The 9,893-nt window shown below is 43.7% G+C and overlaps 1 protein-coding gene across 1 annotated transcript in view; it reads right to left on the bottom strand.

Annotated features, from left to right (window-relative positions):
- Window positions 1–8,799: 8,799 nt before the first annotated feature.
- Window positions 8,800–9,893, bottom strand: part of SKOR2 (SKI family transcriptional corepressor 2) — a 28,301-nt gene continuing 27,207 nt past the window's right edge. The window contains exon 9 of the mRNA XM_074931972.1: window positions 8,800–8,908. The gene's annotated coding sequence lies outside the window, so the exon portion shown is untranslated. The remainder of the gene's footprint in view (window positions 8,909–9,893) is intronic.

The raw sequence follows: 9,893 nt of genomic DNA, 5'->3' as shown, positions 1-9,893 counted from the left end.
CCAATCATTATTTTATTCTATTCCAACTCCGTTTCCAGAATAGAACTAGAATGTGGAGTCACAGGATATATCCTGATGACATCTAGTTTGTAAACACAAGAATAACTTGCCTGCCGATATGTTCTCAGGTATGAAAAGAGCTTGTACCTAAAGCCTTTGAGGTTTATTGTGAAAAATCTGTGTAGTCAGAGGTGGCACAAGAAAAAAGTGACTGAAGCAAGTGACAACCCTATAGGAAAAAAGCTAAGCCAAACCCATACTCATATTTATATGAGGAATGATACCAGCCCTGAAATGCTGCTCAGACTGAAATACTGTGTAAGATGCAGAATCACAGACTGGTTTGGGTTTGAAGGGTCCCTTAAAGGCCATCTAGTCCAACCCCTGCCATGGGCAGGGACATCTTCACTAGATCAGGTTGCTCAGATCCCGTCCAACCTGGCCTGGAATGTTTCCAGGGATGGGGCATCCACCACCTCTCTGGGAAACCTCTGCCACGGCCTCAGCACACTCATTGTAAAATTTTTTTCTTGTATCTAGTCTGAATCTCCTCTCTTTCAGTTTAACACCATTTCCCTTTGTCCTCTCACTACAACCATTATCCCTCCTACTGACATGAATCAGAGGGATCTGCAACAACTCCTACTTTTATAAAGCTTGGACAATAAAACCAGGCAGCATAATTTTATAGCTATGTAGACCATCCAGGCTGTGCCTCTTATCCATTAGCGCATGTGTCTGTGAATAAACTGAAATGCCGGCCTAGAAGCTGTTTCAGGTTCTCATTGTGAAATTTCCCCTGGTGCAAGGAGAGCTGGGCTATTACTGAAAATAAAAATCACTCGCTCACTACAGACTCCTCCAGCCCCGCTGCGATACAATTTCTTTTTGTCACACCAGTAAGATGTCCGAAGGAGCACCTCAGTGTCACCCCTCAACTTGAAAAAAATTAAGAAAATAAACCATGGCAGTTTAAATCTAGAGCGGAATAAGATTACAAATTTCTGGATTACCTTGTGACTGCTGGAGATCCTTGTGTCAGCATCATGCTGCTAAGACCTTGCATGAAAGTAAAGCTGGTCTGGAGGGTTTCAGACTAATTGCTCACTTCATTTGCTTCTGTTGATTGCTTTCTTCTCTCCGTGGTTTTTATTAGGGCAGAATAAATCTCTTCCGTTTATAGCCAATCAATAAAGTGTGGAGGTGGATCAAAGAGCGGCTTTACTCACCGTCCTTTCGTTAAGCAATTCCTCTCATGATCTTTCTGGTGGAGCAGGAGACACAGACAGACTCCACCTTGGAGCCTGCCAGGGCCTCCACTGGGCACTGGACCCCTTCTGGCATGCTACGATTGCATGAACGCCCCCAGCAAAACCACCTCTGTAGCTTGGAGTCACTGCAGAAACATGCCGTGTCCCGAGAGTGGTGTTTCTGGGGCTCCTCCAGCAGGCTGGGTTTGGTTTGGGTGCTCTCCAGGCAAGGGAACCACCCCCAGCTCCCAGCCAAGTGATGACTACGGGACCACAGTAAGTCTGAGCCCTGCCCTTGCTTTTTGGGTGTTAGGTAGACTGACCTGGCTCTTCACACTGAAAGGAACAGGTTAGGAATGTGAGGAGCTGTTATTTTTAATGGGTGATGGCCAGTTTAGGGTTGGGTTTGAAATGTGGGGAGGAGGATATCATCAGGCTTGGTCTGCAGCACCCACCTCTTCCCATCCCTCCATTAGGGAAGTCACAGCTCTGCGGATCTGGACCTTTTATTTTTACTCTGCAAAAGCCTTACTGCCACACTGGAGCTAAACTGGCAACTGCACTGAATTATCTTGTGAAAAAATGCAATTACTTGTGCTTTGTGATCAGAGAAGGAGTGGTGCTCTAGGGTGGAGACTCCTTTTTTTGTTAATGTGTTCACACAGAATACATTAATACACTCCAGACTGGCAGGTATTTCAAAACTAACAGTAAAGATTGACGCATTTATCTGCCGTGCCTAGATTAATAGCTGCAAACCAATTTCGGCTCCTCTTGCCTCACTGCTACTATCAAACAGGACGAAAGCACCTCTCCAAATCCCCTGGAGATTGTTTGGCAGGATTTCAGATGTCCACAGTCCAAATCACCAGTCATGTTTAGATAACGACCAGGGCTGTGAATTTTTCTCTGTGGCCAAAGAAAACAGTGAACAAACTACATGAATTAGATTTTACAGAGAGGTGAACAGTGGAGAGCGAGCCTGCAGATACATGCAGACATATTTTTGGGTAAGCCACACAACAACTAATCCATTCTTTACCATCCACAGAGAAGAACACGCAGTATGGAAATACTTTCTCTCCCTCTTCAGGGCATCAGTGGCCTTTTATTTGGCTTTGAGCCAGAGCAAGCATGGTGTTAAAAAACATTTCCACATTGCATATGCCCTAAAAGACCTCCCAAGAAGGGAGGACTTTATATTCAGACAGATGCCAGTGATTTCCTTCTTTATCGAACAAACAGAAAGCTCAAACCAAAACCTAAACTGGTTTGTGAAACCCATTTACAATTTTGAGTCTGACCCAAAGCTCACCGAAGTCAAGGAGAGTCTCTTAACCTTCTCTGGTGTTCAGACTGTGCCCTGAGGGGAAAGGGACTGTTCGTGTGAGGAGGAGGAGGCTGAGGGGAGCCCTCATCCCTCTCTGCAGCTCCTGACAGGACATTGCAGAGAGGCTGGGGCTGGGCTCTGCTCCCAGGGGATCAGGGACAGGACAAGAGGGAACGGCTGGAAACTGCCCCAGGGGAGGGTCAGGCTGGGCAGGAGGAGAAAATGTTTCCCAGCAAGAGTGGTCCGAGAGTGGAACAGGCTGCCCAGGGAGGGGGGAGTCCCCATCCCTGGGGGGGTTTCAGGGCCGTTGGGATGAGCTGTGGGGGATGTGGGGTAGGGGAGAACTTTGTAGAGTCGGGCTGAGGGTTGGACTCGATGAACCCGAGGGGCTTTTCCAACCTGAAGGATTCTGGGATTCTGTAAATACACAGCAGACCTCACTCTTACAAGCCACTGAATATCTGCATGGTAGATCTCCATCCCTTGTATGTGCCCAGTGTGGAGACATGATGGAAGTGTCTGGGACATGTTCTCTGTAAACTTCTCTTGTGAATGGAAATTCACTTTTATTGAACTTTCAGAGACATTAAGGAAAAAGCAGTGGGATGCTTTGAATATTCCCGAAGGGGATCTATAATGTCTTGGGTTTTTTTTTTTTTCTTTTTTATCCTGGTATCCGCCTGACTCTAAACTCAGTTTTGTAGACAAGCTTGAGATCAGAGTGGGGAGCTGCAGTAGAGGAGGCAGCTCTTTCCTGAAGGAACATTTTATCTCACGTGGATTGGGTGCAGTCCACCACTGCAAACTGCCAGCACAGGTAAAACAAACCCAGTGAGACCAGGGCAACCAGCCAAGTGTGGACGTGGCCGTAGAGACACATGCCACAGGGCACAAGGATCCAAGCCATGTGCAGGGCCCGAGCAACTTAGTTCGGCTGTAGGTTATTTGCCTGCTCTGGGATTTATTAGTGAACACTTGGCTAGTAGTTTGGAGATGAGACATTTCATATCAGTGTATGTATCCAGGATAATCTTACTATAGTGAAAAAAAGCCCTTTCAAAAGTGTACTGAATAATCCAAGCTGGCTGAGTAAAACTATTAAAATATATTTAAAATCACAGAATCATAGAATGGCTTGGTTTGGAAGGGACCTTAAAGATCATCTAGTTCCAAACCCCCCTGCCATGCTCACCTGGGCAAAAAACTCCACGGACAAAGCCTTTAGAGGAAAAAGAGCTACAGAAAATTATAGGAAAATAGCTAGGTGTCCTAGAGGAGCTCTCCCAACAGTTTTGCTTAATAGAGTGATTCTGCTTTGAAAGCCAGTGGGGTGAAAGTAGTTATCCAAGAGAGTCAGAGCAAATGGTAGGCTGTTTTTGTTAATTCCTTGTGGAATTTGTGTAAAATGAGGAATTTGTGTAAAAATACAAATTTGCTGAGAAGTTGCTATTTTTTGTGCACCACAAAATAATTTTTGGCACAACTGCCTTGAAGTTTTACATAAAAATCATGGAAAAGGAAGAATAAATTTGGAGGAAATCTGAACTTCAGCCCCTCAGAGAATATGAAAGACTCAGGAACAGTCAAGAGTTGATCAATAATACAAAAAACACATAGGATTTTATTTACTATTAAACAGCAGGGCCTTATCCTGCTTGCCATACCCAGTTCAGACAAAACATCCAAATCTTCCCTGCAACGCCTTTAATTGGCCTATTCTTGGAGAGAAAACTTTTTTTATAATAATCAAGGTATTTGTCAGTATGATCGATCTCAAGAGCAATAAATGCTCAGATGTGCTGTTCACTTCAAATAACTTTTTCACGATTCACTGGTTTTCACCTGTCATTTCAGAAGAAGGTCAAGAAAAGGTAAAAAAGGTCTGTGAAGGCACCTAAAAATATGGTCCCAAGAAAAGGTCTGTTCCCATGCTCTCAAATAAGGGAAAGCACACACCTTCATGCTTTTGTTTGGTGCATTTCTTCACCAACATAAATAACTGTGCTAAAGTATCTCAGAAGCGAATGAGTTAAGTCCTAGAGAAGCACCACCATGCCTGAAGGACAGAGCTCAGTTTGGAGATGTTGTGGGAAGTTCACGGAAACCCAGCTCTGTGGGGGCAAAAAAAAGGACTGTCAATCGCCAATGAGCTTTTCAATCTATTTGTTGTTCGTTCAAGCACCCAGGAAAATTCAGATCACACCTCAGTGTGTAGCCTGTGCTGTGGTTTTTACTATTCTCAGGGGATTTTGACGAAAGAAAGGATGAAACTAAGATTTTGTTTTTAACCTTTTGCCTCTCCAGTGGTAAGAGGTGTGAAAGTGGTATTTAGTCAACGTGCAGGTTCCTTAAAGGTATTGACAAGCTGTGTGTCACGTGTAAGAAAAGCTGAATGTTTATTTTCCACACTAACACGACATTCATTTCAAGTTAAGGAGAGCAACAATACAGGCTATCCTATACCCGTAAATTAACTGTGGCTGCACCCACACCATGAAACCCTTACCTCGGAGCTCGGGGTGGCCACATCCAACTGCCATTGGGAAAGGCTGCGGGTCTGGGTTGATGGGAACAGCTCCCCATCATCAGTGGGCTCAAACACAACCCCGCTGGGGCCACTGCCACGGTTTAACCATAGAGCCGAGTTCAGGGACAGGGGAATGTGACTCTAGACATGGCCTTAGGGTGCACTGCATATCAGCTACTGGGTAAATCTTCCAGTATCCTTTATTTTCTTCTCTTTATGATGCCTGCTGGTGGGAATGTTGAGGGCTGAGCCTGTGAAACACAAGTGTTTAATGGGATCCTCATCGCCTTAACGTGTATAAACTTTGGCACAAGAGGAAAGCAAACAAAAAGCAGCCAGTGATAAGAAGCTTCCATGGATGTTTACCGAAGTAGATTGGTTCAGGTGGTGGCTGCTCTGTGTTTGTTTTCTAGGATCACCTTCTCCAGCCTTATCAGTGTGAGGGATGATTTTTTTTAAATTCAAAATACCTCGCTCCTGCTTAATTCTGAGACATACATTCCATCTTAACATTTTGTGGTCTGTAGACCAGTTACAAACCAGGCAAGCGGTGTTTCCATTTCCTGACTGGGGAATCATTTTGCATAATGAACCAAGTGCAAACTGGACATTTCAGGTTTGGGTGTTCCGTTTTAAACGTTATTTGTCGCATATCCATTCTGTCCTTTGTGTCAACTATGCATTTAATACACAGTTTCACAACTTACGGATGCACAACTTACTCGCTGGGGAACATGATGGACTGAGCACTGCTGAGCAGGGAGTAGAAAACACATAAACCTGTTGTAGATCCTTTGTGACTGCTCCTGGGTCTGACCAGGCTGGTTCTGCAGTGGGGAGGGACAACGGGTTACTGTGCTCTGCCTGACCACATCCAGGAGCTCTGGCACTCAGAAGCCATTAGGGCAGTAATTTCTTACTAACGGGATTACTTTATGTCTGGGCAAAATTTCTGATCTATAGTGGTAAGACATTTTACCACCACGCTACAGCTGAGTTCATTCATCACAGAAAACACCATCATGTCACTCTGTGCTATAATCTATATGGCATCCTGTATCCTGAATATCTGTAGTGCTAGGGCCTGGATAATAGTCCCTGAAACAAAGTTGACCTCTAGATGAACCTCACAACCAAACGTTATCCATTATTAGTATCTGCTAATTAATAAAATTTTATTACCATTTATTAATTAGTATCTGATCATTAACGAAATATGTATGCTCACTAGTGAAAGGTGCCGCTCAGACAGAATATAATCAGCAGTGAGGATGAAATGCTGAGAGAATGTGGCCAACCTCCTTGTGTAGCCTTGCTCAAGGCTGGAACCCAAGTGTTTGGCCTTGTTAGACCCTCCCTTTGTTCTGCCCCCCGAGCCCTGGCCAGGCTCTGGGGGAATCTGACTGGGGAGTGAAACCAGATATTTTCCACTCAAAACAAAGGTGCCAGCTATTCTGACTTGCTGATTTTGGGGTATGTAAGGCTGGACCCGCTCGCAGCGACTTTGGCTGCCTCAGCTGCGGGCGGACACACCGCGTGGGACTTCCCACTTGCCAGGAAAGGCTCAACAAATCCTGGTGCAACCGGGGCTGCCCAGTGACTGCGGGTCTGGGTGATGGTAACATATGCAAGGGATGAGGTATCTTAACAACTATTCTCCCTGTCCTGTAGGAATGACAAGGTGCATTAACTCGCTTGTTCTTATTTTCTATAATTAACTGTATGTAGCAATAATTAAGTGTACTATTCTGTATTTTTCTTGCTGCTTATTTTCCATATTACTTGGCTGTATCCTTTAATTATTAACAGTAAAATAAGCCTACGCTTTTCACTGTGGTGTCTGAATTTGATATTCTCCATCAGCAGAACAATACACAGCTAATGCTCCAACTCAAAAAAGGATGTAGCTGATCAGGAAAAGGCACATGAAGGCTAAAAGCTACAGGACGGCTTCTGTTGGAGGGATGACTACAACTCTTCAACCTGGAAAAAAGACAACCGAGAAGTCTTGATAGATGGCTGTGAAATCAGGACCAGCATGGAGAAGGTGGACAGGGATTGCCAGTAGCCAACTGGTCTCATCCCATAAACGAAGCCCAGGGCATAAAACGAGGCTAGCAGGCGGCAGCTACAAACACCAGCTGTTTTTTTAACTCACAACCTGTATTTTAGCTGTGGAGCTTATTGCCACAGGATGCTGTAAGCTGCTAGAGGCATGCCTAGGTTTTAAAGTCACTGGATGAGTTCATGGAAATAAAAATCCATTGAGGGTTATTAAAAACAAGACATCACGTCTAGGTCAGAAAACCCATGAGCAGTAAATCATTAGATGTTAATATTCTGGGAACATATCTCTAATTGCTCACACGCTTTCACAAAGAATCTGATTTCACCTGTTATTGGGAACAGGGCACTGGCACAGATGAACTTTGGGTCTGACCTGGTCCAGATTTTCTGGCGCTTTTGTTGCTTTTTTCCACACTACAAAAGCCACTTTGCTGCCAGTTGAGCAAGTCTTGCATGTGAGTCTTGTCAGCAAACCTACTAGAAGAGCAAACTATGCAGGACAGGGCACGAAAACAGGCTGTGCCCTTCCTCCCCTGCCTTCCAGACTGGCAGGGCTGCACCAAGGAACTATGTCCAGGGATTTTCTGGGAACGAGGGGAATACTGAGACCTGTTGCACAAAGACGAGTTTCTCTCAGGAAAGCCCTGGCATTCAGGGTGTTGCACATCAAAAAGTGAAAACCTAAACTGAAGTCTTCAAAAAAGTCGACTGACTTTGGCATGTTTCCCTTTATTTCTGTGGATCCAGAAGGCACTTCCTCAAATTCCACTGATCTGCTTCCAAATGTTTTCTAAATAACCAGAGGCGGAGCATTTCTACCATGAAGTACTTCCAACTCATTATTTTTAAATAACATATTTCTAAAAATGTAGTCTTGGGGATAAATTTCCCGGTTCTTTTCTTCAGTAGACTAAGCATCGCATTAAATTACAGGGAAGCTCAACTATTATCTCATAGTTTTCTTTTTTTTATTATAGACTTTTTATCCACATGAATGATAAAGAAACTACAACAGAGTTAAATACCTTTTTTGATAACAGTGATTATATTCTTAATTACACTCAATATTAAATTGTAAAATATTTCCAGAGGAGTACAATCGTAATTCATACAGCAGGCAAAATACCAGAGAAGGAGAGGGCCAAGGGAGAGGGGTGTGAGAATTTCCAGTCTGCTTTTAAAAAGCACTGTGTATGGCTAACGCTGCTCTATCCATCCATCCGTCCATCCAGATGTGGTTCTGGCCCATCTGGTAAGACACACATTTCTTTTCATAAAACAATCACTATTCAAAAGCAAAAGATGAACGGGCAGATGTTGTCAGTGTTTGTGGCATTGAAAGGATCAGCAGTTCCTTCCACAGCTTATCTGTACTATTCATCGAAAGCATTTTCTCTATCAGTAGTCCTTCTAAAAACACAAAGACTTAAACTTTGGTACCACCAAAAAAGATCCAGGACAGGCATTTTTTGATTTTTTTTTTGTTTTGTTTTGTTTTTACTAATAAATGGCTGCTACATTCTATTTTACATGGTTGTCCATGATGCTTTGAGGTCACTTATCCTTGGGTTCGGAGGAACCCAGTTATTTATTCTTTAAATCCCCAATGACGTTCCCAGTTATTTGTTCATTAAATCCCCAATGACGTTCCTTTTTTTCAGTCTTTATACAAGTTAAGTTTCTGAGTAGTAGGTTATAACTTACAAGGTAACAGCTGCAAAAGATCCTGTACACCTGGGAATAGGAAAATTAAAAAAAAAAAAAAAAAGAAAACGTTAGCAACACTAAGCCCAAGTTTGAGAGTTCTTTACAGAATTACAGTATTTATTTACAATCCCTGAAAAATGGATACACGTAAATGACCTGCTCCAGAAGCATCCTCTGAGACTTTGCTAGTGAGTATCTCTAGAGTTATGTAGACATACTCACATTAAAGGTGAAGTGCAAACGGTAACAGACTGAAGTACAAATAAAGGCAAGAAGACCTGCTGTGGAAAGGAACACAAAGCCCAACCAGGGTAGATGAGAAACACGGAGCATTAACTGAGTGTTTGTTCTGCAACACATGGTGTCCTTCACCCCCTCGGTGTATGGTGTGGGTATGTATGTGCACGCACGTTTCTTCTTGAGGCAACTCCTTTCTGCCTGGCACACTGAGAATGTGAAATTGCTTCTGAAACAGCATAGTTGTGATTCTCTGCTTGACTGATTTAGCTTAGCAGTTAAGTAACAGCTAATCTTTCAAAAGCACTAGGGCCTGCTTAAAGAAATCCCTGTTGTCTGCGGGGATGGTGTGCCACTGGAAAAAAAAACAGCGTGAGCAATGCATCCATCCTTCACACTCTCAGCAAATAAGCAGGAAACGCTCGTAGCTGTGATGCCAGCACCTTCCTTGCAGGGATTGTCAGCTGATGAAAACCCGATGCTGGCAACAGGCGGTGCCGTTCATCTGATGCTGCCATCCTCAGGCAGACTTTTATCGTAGATCAGTGCTTTGGACAAGGCACTCGGGGCAGGACCCGCTGCTTCTCATCTGGGGAGGCATACTGCTTTTATTCAGGATATTAATATCACTGAATTTATTTTAAATCAGTGCTCAGATTAATGCAGACTCAACTGGAAAATGCTGGCAGTCAGTAAGAAAGTATGCACAAGAGGGCAAACAGACCAACTTGACACTTGAATTAATCTCCTTATCTCAGTAGGAAGAGCTCAAGGC

The sequence above is a fragment of the Athene noctua genome, chromosome Z, assembly GCF_965140245.1.
Source record: "Athene noctua chromosome Z, bAthNoc1.hap1.1, whole genome shotgun sequence".
Taxonomy (NCBI): domain Eukaryota; kingdom Metazoa; phylum Chordata; class Aves; order Strigiformes; family Strigidae; genus Athene; species Athene noctua.
The sequence above is the reverse complement of the archived record's forward strand: the minus strand, read 5'-3'. Positions and strand labels throughout refer to the sequence as shown.